We start from the raw sequence: 10731 nt of genomic DNA on the forward strand, positions 1-10731 counted from the left end.
AACCAAAATATATTTGGCAGCACATGCAGAGGGTTTGACACCTTCCTACCAGGATGTTTCTGCTGCTGCTATTCCAGCAGACAAATACGAGTGTTTTATCACCCAAACCTCGCAAGCGGGGAAATACCTACCAGACAGAAATCAAAAACACTTCAGAAAAGCAAATATAATATAACCCGAGATGATAATTTACACCGACAGTGATTTTTGTGCTGGCAAAGAACCCGCCTCCGGTGCTAAAACCTTTAACTTTGGCATCAGCTTCAGTGGAACAAATATTCCTTGTGTTAAATTTAAGAAAACTATCACCAACTCTCTCTGCATTTTACTCCCTCCCTGAGAAGGGGGTGAGATATTAAAGAGCTGGGAGTATCAGGACTCAAAAGGATTAGGTCAAGTGACTTAAAGGCAAGTGATTTAAATCGATTTCTTCTGATTTTCTTGCTTGAAGTGGAAAATTAGCACCTACTGGGCAGCGTCCAGAGTCATTTGGGCCCTTCAAGTTCAGAGGAGTTGGGGAAAACGCTTGCTCGAGACACTGAGCTCTCTCCAAAACCGCAGCTGGGCTCCCCGAATCGGATTTATTATAGTCTCACCTTCCAAAAAAAGCTACTTCGAGACAGTTTGAGCACAAATCTCCATCCCTACTATACACCACAGTCCACACACACGCATAACTCATGACAAGATACCCCTAGAAGTACAAATTCCTACTTTTGAGGCAGAAATGTGTTTTAAATCTAACAGGAGCAGCATGTTAACGACGAGACACCCCGAGCAGCACAAATTCCTACTTTTAAGGCAGAAATGTGTTTTAAACGTAACAGGAGGAGCGTGTTGGGGTTCAGAGGAGCCTTCGGGCACCGACTACAGCTCCAACTCCATATTGCAAGGATCTGGTCGTTTCCACCTCACAGGTGCAGCGAATTGGACAGCAGCAAAGCTGATTTTTAACGAGAAGAACAGAGATCTGAGCTCACAGTTTGATTTTAAATGCAGCCATCTGCGACCCTAAGCAGCAACTCTGCAAGAAGAACTTTAAAATTAAACCAAAAATCTTGATTCTTCTCAAAAAAAAAAAAAAAAAATCAAGGCTTTATGTATAAAATATGATGCTTTAAAAGGTTTTATCAGCAGGAAGAGGAGGAAAAAAGACTTTTTATAAGGAGACTAATTTAATTTGCAGCCTTGCTGCAAGGCTGATGTGTCTGCCAGCTCGCTGGCCAGCCAGGGCTGCAACGCTGGGATGTTTTCGAAGGGGAATTGCTGGGAATTTCATCATCACCCTCCAAGGTTCGGCAACACAGGTGGACCCAAGCTCACCCTGGAGCCATCGGATAACCGGATAAACCAGCCTAGCAAAGGATTTCCAAAGCAGGGATGCTGTTAGCAAAGAGATTTCCTGACCCATCTGCAGCTACCTGGCACCTAGCTCCATTAAAAAACAAAACAAAACAACTAGAAGAAATAATGTAGTGTTTTGTATATTTTTTTTGTAATGACAATCAAGATCTGCCAGCCAAAAAAACCCAACAAACCAACTCCTATAAATTATGTTCCTTTCAAATTCACATGTAAAAGAGGAAGAATGACTGTTTTCAGGTAGTTGAGGGAAAAAAGAAGTTAAAAAATAAAGAGATGCACTGAGCTCAGGAAAGCTGGACCTATGAGGACAGTCTCACAGCAGTTATTTAGTAAGCCTGCAGCCCAACACAATTTTGTCAAGTATCTTCTATTTGTTTGATCACTAATTAAAGACAACCCCACGGGTCTGATTTCCCACCGCCCCTGTCTTATGCAAGGGGCATAGGCACAGAGTAAAAGGGACTTTGCACCGCAGAGCTTTAAGCTGGGCTTAAAGTTTCAGGAGCAAAATCAGTTGAGCAGAGCCGGCCTGTCTCAATTCCCAGGGTTTCAATCACTGCCACTCAGACAAAAACTTCCTGCCCCAAGGATAGTATTTTTTAAGGGTTATTCCTCTCATTTTAATGCCTCTCCAGCTCATCAAATTAACATAAAAAGGGCGACTGGGTGATTAAGAGCTGTCTCATGACTTTCCAAGAAGGAAGGTGCTTCAGGAACGTGGCTTGCTTTGTCCTGCTTAATGTTTTAACCTGCTGCACTGCACATTCTCTGTAAAAAAATGCAGGGAAAAAAAAACAAAACAAAACAAAACAAGGAGCTATGCAACCCAAAGACTGAAAATCTGAACACACCAGCCTGGCTGAGTTTTTGTCCCTGCGTTTAATTTAAACAACATAAAACTTAAAATTCTCCACTCTGGTTCTGCAAATTGGAAACACAGCTCAAGAGAGGATAGGCACACAGCACAAATATTCCAAAAAAAAAAAAAAAAAAAAAAAAAAAAGGGATTTTGTGTTGAGGATAGTCCCAGGGAAAAGGTCTCTGTGCCACAGGAGGAGGGGCCATGGGGTTAAGCCAAGGCCGACTCTAAAAACCTCCGACTTGAGCCAAGCACAAAGGAGGTGAAACCGCAGCGTCACGTCCCTGCAACCCACCAGGAGATTGTGGAAGAGCTGTGCCCGTCCATCACCTCCCCGCTCTCCCCATAGCAGCCAGAAAGGAGAAGAAAAACCTTGCAGCAAGAGAAGTAATGGAAGGAGAAATAAATTCTGAATACACGCTTATTTTGAGAAGTTTTGGGGCCATTAAAGGTTATTTTTCTGATGTGACAGAGCCCACAACTGCTCTGGAAGAAGAACCAGCAACGTAACCAGGTATCAAAAGAGCTTTGGGGGTGTAGGAAAAGGAAGGAGAAACATCCAAAAGTTGATCTGGAACCATCAGACAAGGATCTTTATCATAAACCGACTCCTATTCAGGGTTCCCTCAGCATTTCCTTTTTTACAAATTGCTTAAACCCAAAATCAAGTGAAAACTAACTTTATCCTCCTTAGCCCCCCCCCCTCAAAAGGGACAGTTATTCATCCAGCTGCAGCTGCCTCGCTCTCCTCCCAACCCAAATTAACACCTCAGCAAAGCATAAAAAATAAAAATATAGTTCCCCACGCAGCTGAGTAAGTGTTTTTGAAGGAAAATGTTAGCGTTGAGAAAGCCCAGAGCAAGGGGAGGTGGTTTAGCCCAGGAAACACCCTTTGATACCCGAGTTCCTACACCCCAGCTGGGTCCTGGGGAGGAACCACCCGAGTCACCGAGCGCTCGTGTCCATCGACACAGATTCGCTGCAGAGCCCCTGCCCCGGGCTGAGATCAGCCGTATCTCACTAAAATGAAGTATTTTTAGGGTTCAGTTGGTCTTACCTAAAGTTGAGATCTACCCGAAGATCAACCGAGTCACGCTCGCAGCTCCAGCAAAGAAAAAAAAGGATAAAAAGCGACGCTTGCTCTGCACCACTTCCACTTCTTTTTAACTCCAAACTTTTCCAAGAGACGGTGGCTCAGCAGCAGCACGGGGCTCTGGTTATCTGCAAACTCCTTCCCTTCGGAGCTCCAGCTCTGCTCAAGCCTTGGGCCGGGAATATACCCAGAGCCCCAACATCTGCAGGCTGAGCGTCTCTCTAAACACAGGTTTTATTAAAAAAATAAAACAAACTGCTCATTCCTGAGCCAAATATCAGATCCTTTTGGTCACATTGTAGAAAATAAGCTGCAAAAGCACTTCAAATTGTTTTTTTTTTCCCCCCAGCATCCTGCTTTTCTAATTTCTCCCCTCTCATTAATTTTAACCGCAAGGATTTGCCTCTCGAGAAGTGGCTGCAACTGATGGGGGAGGAAAAAAAACAGCAAATCGCAAATATTTTGACAGTCTACCAGATTACAGCTCATTAAATAGTTCGTTTATTGCAGCTCATTTCCTATAATTCATTTACTATAAATTTAAGGATTATTCTCTAAATAATCTGTAACCCTGCTGGCTGATCGCTCCAAGGGTGCCGTGAATCTCTGGGATAAAACAACTCAGAAAAGCTCAAATAAGTTTTAAATGTTATTTTAATTAGCAGGTATGACAGAATTTAAGTTTCCAAGCTTGTTTTTCTTTCATATCTCAGTTATTAAAGCCAATGTGCTGGCAGACAATAATTAAATTAAGCTGACACGATACTGTAAAAGACTATTTAATTGCTGAAGTACCCAGGTTCCTTTAAACATATAATTGCTTAATTACGCATGTATTCATTTAACATTATTCAGATTTTTTTTAAGCACGCTGCTCATCACATAAGTAAGGCAAAACCCGACCTATAAATCTCAAATTTTAATTTAATTCCGCGCCCATTCAAATAAAACACAAACCGCTTCGTTAGCGCTGCTCTGTGCCCGTCTGACCCCCTCGCAGCTCGTTAAGCCAAATAATCCATCAGTGCTGACGAGGGCCCACACGCCTAAAGCCCAACTTTAGGCTTTATAAGGCAAATAAACCAACTTTTAAGTCGGGTGAACGTGGTTTTGCTCCAGCAACTCGCCCAGAAGTCGCCCGGCGAGATCTCATCGATCTGCTCAGAATAAAACCCGACATATTTCTATTACCCTTCTGCTAATCACTAATTCTGACAGATTTATGGACAGTTTTTGATAACCCTGAGACGTGCTACACACCAGCCACCTTTAGATCTGTGAGAAAAAACACCCCGAAGTCTGTAATTTTCAGCCATTTGCTGAAATCGCGGCTTTTAGCTGATTTACCATGGGAAACCTTCAAGGACGTGGCCAATCAGTTAAAATATTACCCCCCAAAAAAGTAAAATAATTCACAATCAGTGAACACAGACTTGTCCCAGGAAATCCTTTCACCCAGCAGCTGCCTGACGTGGATCACTTCAAGGCTTCAAGACTCCTTTGCTTCCCACCAGACACGAGATTTTGGGGTATTTTGTCTTAAAATCATGGATTTTTTTTACTTTGCAGGTTTGGTGTTGTCATTACAGAAACGCTTTTGGGCTGTGTTAAAAGCTTGCAAAGCCTAATTAGGCTTGAAATATGTTATAACAACAACTTAATTAAACAAAAATCAGTGTTTGGACTAAAACTTGACTAATGAGGGCCGCAAAACCCGCACGCTCTCGGCTCCCTCCGTTTCCTAAATCAGGAATCTTTCTCCAGAAAACATTAAATCCCTCAAATTTCAAACCAATTCACAATTTCCCATTTCCGGGCTCTTGCTTACGGAGTTTCTGGTTTCAGGATGTTTGCCCAAGTCCTTGTTGCTACTGAACAGTTCCTGTTTTCAGTTGGTTTTTAATTTATTTTATTTTTTTTTTTTTTAAAGGCTGTTCTATGTTTCTCTGGATCCACGCCATCTTCCTCCTCCTTCGGGCTTCACCGTCGCCTCGGAGCGAGAGTCAGGGCAGGAGTATCCTGAGCCTTTTGGAAACGTTATAATTAGTAACTGTCCTCCCTCTTGCAGTAACCAATGGTGACGGATGGTTAACGAAGGCACAAAATTCCCCCTCCCCAAAAATACAAAGGAGTGGTAACGAAGCTGCTTCCTCCCATTAAAATAGGGATTAAAAAAAAAACCATGAAGTAAATTTTGCTCCTCAGATGCACGCCGGCACTTCCCAAATACTTTGGTCTCACTAATTTGAGATAAAGCTCCTGATTTTCCTCCAGTTCCTGATGAAGGCAACGCACAATACTCAGCTCCTGCAGGGAAAGCTCAAAAATATAATGAAAAAAGGATGAAATGTGCCTAAAAGGAAGAGTTTTGGGGCTCTGCGGGTTTACGTCCTCCTCCCCAGATTCCAGCTGGGAATTTCAGTCCCACTTTGAGTTGTTCCACATCCTTCCTCCGTTCTGACGGAGCTTTCCCTGCGCAGAGCGGCCGTTGTAAGGCAGGAGACGGGAATTAAGATACCACAAGTTTGTAGTGCACCAAAAACACTCTTCACCTTTTTGGTTGTTGAAGAAAGGGCGAAACACAACGCTGGCTTTTCGACACCTTCCCCAAATACCCCCGGAGTTCCCAGAGGCGGCGGCGCTCGGAGAAATCGGAGCGGAAAACCCCCCATGCTGGAATTTAACTTTCACTCTTGACCCCAAATGACCTTTTGGTATCTCCTCCAAACCGGTATTTAATGAGTATCAAACCCTTCTGAGCTAATTAATCAAAATAAGAGGTTGCAGAGCGCTCGCTTGAAAATAAACCCAGGGTTTTTATATTATGAACCGACCCCGAAAACATCCCAGCTCGCTCGATGTGAGCTCTGGCAGAGCAAGCGGCGGTGATAAACCCTTCACCCTTCCACATCGCTGATCCAATATGGATAAATTCATTTGTGCATCAGTACAGCAAAATCCCAGCCCTTTTTCCATCGCTGTGAACTACACGTAGCTGGGTTCGGGGAGTTTTAGAGCAAGACGACGACTCCTTTGTGGTTTGTATACAACCAGGCCAGTTTAATCCCGACTAAAAAAAGTTATTTTGGTATTTTGCTTTGAAATAATCAAGATTGGAAGCAGCCAGGGGACTTATCCCAGAGAGGAAGGTGGATCCCGGAGCGGCACGCGAGCTCCCTGCGCTGGGATTCCCTGGCTCCGGCGGGCAGCTTCCCCTTTCACATCCGCTCTGCAGAGCCGCTCTTTGAATCGCACTAATCCTCACCCAAAAAAACCCAGTGACACTGCCAATATTTCTCCAAAAGCTTTTGGATTTAGATGTTAGAAAGCTTTAAAATACCTATTATGTAATTACACCCCCCCAAAAAACCCTACCAATTGCCTCGTAAGCTTAAAGACACTTCATTTTCCTCCTTTTCAGAGCAAGAAAGCTCAAAAATCAGATTAAAACCTGGACTCAAGTCCTTCCTCCAGCGGTACTAGGGACAGAAATCTTCCCTGCTCGCTGCTTTGGCCAAAGCAAAGACACAATTCATCCTAAAATTCAAAGCAATGAGCCAGGAGGTAGCACAAACCCCCTCCTGACAGCCACCACAGGTTAGTTTTCCCCTGCGTGCATTAACATCCCTTATCAGCCACATTCCAGGGAGGGGGGGGATGATCTAGGTTTTGTGGAACCCTCCCAAGCAGACACGGTGGGGTTACAGTGATTGACCCGCTGCCATCTCCCACACCGAGGTGCCATCCTATTCTTGCACCCCATCTGTATTTAGGAAGGCAACAACCCCGCTGCTTTAACACGGACAAACTATTATTTCACAAAACATCACCCCTCAAACGACAAAGTAACATGGCCGGGCTGCACCTTGATCCTCCCCGGGGAACGCCGACGTTAAGAGTTATCACTGCCTCAAATCCCACAGATTTCACCCCATTTTCACTGACAGAGCTGTACCCAGGTTCCTTCTCAGCAGAGGCGGGGTTTCACGCGGGCTTAAGGTAAAATATCTTTCTCCAAATAAATGGTTTACATTCCTGAACTCAGTCCAAACTATGTTTGCCAGTAGATAATTACCAGGCTATAAAGTTTACTTCGGAGAAACTGTTTTAAAAATCCCAAGAAATCGTAACGAGGGGTGTTGACTATGTACACTCCGCTACAGTTCCCCTCAACTGGAGCGCGGAAGACCAAAAAAAAAACTTAATAAAAAGTAATTAGAAGCACGGGAGCGACCAGCAGGTCGTTTTTCAGGGTGAGATCGATTCCTACCCGCGCCAGTCTCCAGCCAAAAGCACAATCCCTATTTCCTCTTAAAACAGAAACGGGATTTACACTGACATCGGCTTTGCTGCCCGGGGTAATTTAGCTAATTGCTGGTCACCTCTACCGCAGTCACACTCGGGGTATCATCAGATAACGCAGCAACAACAGTTATTCAGCTTGAAGTAATTAACGTAGTGGGAGGGGAATAAAATAATCAGGAAAGTCGTGTTTTACTACTTTTAAATGAGGAATCCCATCCTCTGCCAAGGTGCAAAGATTAGAGGCCGTGTGGGAACAACTGACCTCACGCGGGTGGTTCCCCCCCGCCCCGTACATCGCATTTATTTACAGTCGCTATCGCGGTTCCTCGAGTTCAGGTGTGGAGAAATCAAATATTTTCTTTTTGCCTCATGCTCTGCAACACGAAGGGGCCCTCGCGTAACACCAGAGGACGACTCACACAGCCTTCAGCTGAACACTTGAAACTCGCAGCGACGGAAATTTGATTTATGTTAGTCTCTGCACGCGCTCATATCGGTAATAATCCTACCGAAGAGGAATTATTTATGCAGTAAAGTTATGGCAGCCTTTTAAGCGTTTGCAACACTGAAATCCTCAATATTTTGGTTGCCTAAAGCAGTTTGGTTCCTTTTCCTGTCTAAATCGAGCTAAACTTTGCCACGACAAGCTTAAAGAAAGCTTCAACAGAGCGCTTAAGCTTAACCTGAAGTCACCGCACCACAGGTAAAACCCAACCAAATACAGTGAGTGTTTTGGATCAAACGACCCCAAAACTTTGACAGACGACACAGATACAAAAACCAGAAACCCATAATCCAAGCTGAGCAAAGCGGCGGCCCCGGGGTGTCTCACACAACCCGGGGGGGTGTCCCTTTGCTGTCCCATAAAGCTACAGGGCAACACAAATTCGTTCCTGTCTTAATTACCATCTTAATTCTTTAGATGATGACATATATCCCTATGAGCAACTACGCTGCGCACTGTTTGAAAGTATCTATGCAAAGAATAACGGCGCTTTAAAGAGTTTTCTCGGGAAAACTTCTGCCGAAGTGAGCGGGGATGTCATCGGGAGTGAAAACTATTTGTAGGGTTTTAAAGTTTGAAAGGAATCAGTGGAAATAAGAACTAGCAGAGGAAAACACCACAGAAGCACTTGGGGGGGGGATAAGGATGCGCTCGTTAATCGAGGTGAGAGCAGCTTGAGTTTATAACGAACAGACTTTCACTCCCTGCTGTTCATGAGCCGCGTGAAGCTGTACCTCTTACGACCAATGCACATTCAAAGCGAGCAGGAAAAGTCTTCACTTTCACGCCAGCGGCTAATTAATGCATCAAACCAGAGCAGGAACCGAGTGGCCGTGTGAACCGAGATGCCGACGGTGTGAAGGGACCTCGCTCCTCCAGGATTTCACCCCAAAAAACCCAAACTCCGGGGAAAGAGCAGTCGCTCCCCGGCCAGCTCCGGCTTCCAACAGCACCGAGGTTTCCCCCTTCCCACCCAGCGGTGCCTAAAACCACAGGAGGGCGGCTCAAAAGTTTCCCCTTTCCCAGAGCTGAACCCTCCCGCTTTATAATTTCCAAACCGACTCTTACAAGTAGAAACAACGTGGAAAAAAGGGAAAAATTTAGCTTGAAGATGTAAAGAAACCCACCGGCCGTGTAAGCTGAAGACCAGGCAAGCAAATTGTCCTGTTGAAAGCTTAAAAGTAGCCCAAGGAGCAGCTGAAGGACCGTGGAGCGGCAGGTGGAGCTGGTGTTCTGGCGGGGAAGCTGCGGGGAGCAGCGGCCGGGCGGTTCGGTACCTCAGGGCTGCCTGGGAAGGCACCGCCGCCACCACCACCACCCCCCCCCTCCAAGGGCACCGGGCCGGCGGCCACACGCAGAGCCCGTTCCCGGCCCAGCCTGACTCCGCTCCGCGGCTCCCAGCGCCCTCAACGTCCGTGCCCCCCCTTCCCCACCTCAGCTCCAAGCGAGCGGCCGCCGGGCCTGCCTGCAGGGCCAGGGCGGGGGCGGGCGGCCTAGGCCTAACGGCGCGGCGGGAGCCCCCCCCCCGCCTCAAACTTCCCCTCCCCGGGCCCGGTCCGGCCCTACCCAGCCCGGTGAGGATCCCTCGGGTGAGGAGGGAGGCGGGGGAAGCGGCGGCGGCGTCACTCACCGCGGGCCGCGGGGCCGGGCCTTGCCGCTGCCTCCGCGCAGGAGCCGCCGCTTCCTCCTCCCGTCCGCTGACAAAATGGCGGCGGCAGGAAGTGCCCCCGCGCCGCCCGCCCCGCCCCGCCCCACCGCACGCATTCTGCGTACCGGCCCGCCAACGGCGTAACCCGCCCCGCACCGGCCCTACGACAACGGCGCATCTTCCCCCCCCCCGCCATGCCCGGACCTACGCTAACGGCGCAGCGGGGCGGGTTACGCCGTTCCCACCTTCCCCCGTACGCAAACACCGCAGCTCAGCGCCGGCTTTCCGCAAGCGGCGTAACCCAGCGAACGCAGGCGGGAGAGCGCTCCCCGCTCCCCGCTCCCGCCGACCCGCGCACCGAGCGGCCTCCCCCGCCGCCGCCCGCCCCGTACCGGTCGCGGGGCCGCGCTTCCCCCACCAAACAGTCGGTCGGCGATTGCGCAAAGTGCGTACGGCGCGAACACCGCCCCCCCCCCCCTTCCTTTGCGCAGCGTCCTACGCAGCCGGCGCGTGACCGCCGCTACGCTAACGGCGGCCCCGCACCTCCGCCTTACGCCGTTTGCGCAGCAGGCCTCAAACCTCCGGGCGGGTTCCGCGCCGCAGTTTACGTAGGCCTCCCTGACGCAGCGGCCGCATTACGCAATGCGGGTTACGCCGGCGGGGCGACGTACGAGGTGTTGGTGAATTCCGAACCCCCCCCCCGGCCCCGCTCCTCCCGGCCTTTCCTCCCCACACACACACACACACTCCCCCCCCTCCCCTCCCCGCCATGGCGGCGGGGGCCGCTCCCCGGCTCTTACCTCAGGCGGCGGCAGCAGCGGGAGGGGGCTGGGCCGGGCGAGCCGCCCTCCCGCCGGGGCCGGGGGGGGCCCGGAGGGCCGGGGGAGGCGTCCCCGAGCGTCGGGGGGAGGAGGAGGAGGAGGAGGAAGAGGGAAGGGGAAGGGGGGGGGGAAGGC

General features: G+C 48.7%; 1 protein-coding gene across 2 annotated transcripts in view; it reads right to left on the reverse strand.

Moving 5' to 3' along the window:
- Nucleotides 1-10731, reverse strand: part of BRD4 (bromodomain containing 4) — an 84015-nt gene extending 73284 nt beyond the window's left edge. For both annotated transcript variants that reach the window (XM_074929975.1, XM_074929974.1), the window contains exon 1: nt 10576-10731. The gene's annotated coding sequence lies outside the window, so the exon portion shown is untranslated. The remainder of the gene's footprint in view (nt 1-10575) is intronic.

The sequence above is a fragment of the Athene noctua genome, chromosome 31 (genome assembly GCF_965140245.1).
Source record: "Athene noctua chromosome 31, bAthNoc1.hap1.1, whole genome shotgun sequence".
In the NCBI taxonomy this organism is placed as follows: domain Eukaryota; kingdom Metazoa; phylum Chordata; class Aves; order Strigiformes; family Strigidae; genus Athene; species Athene noctua.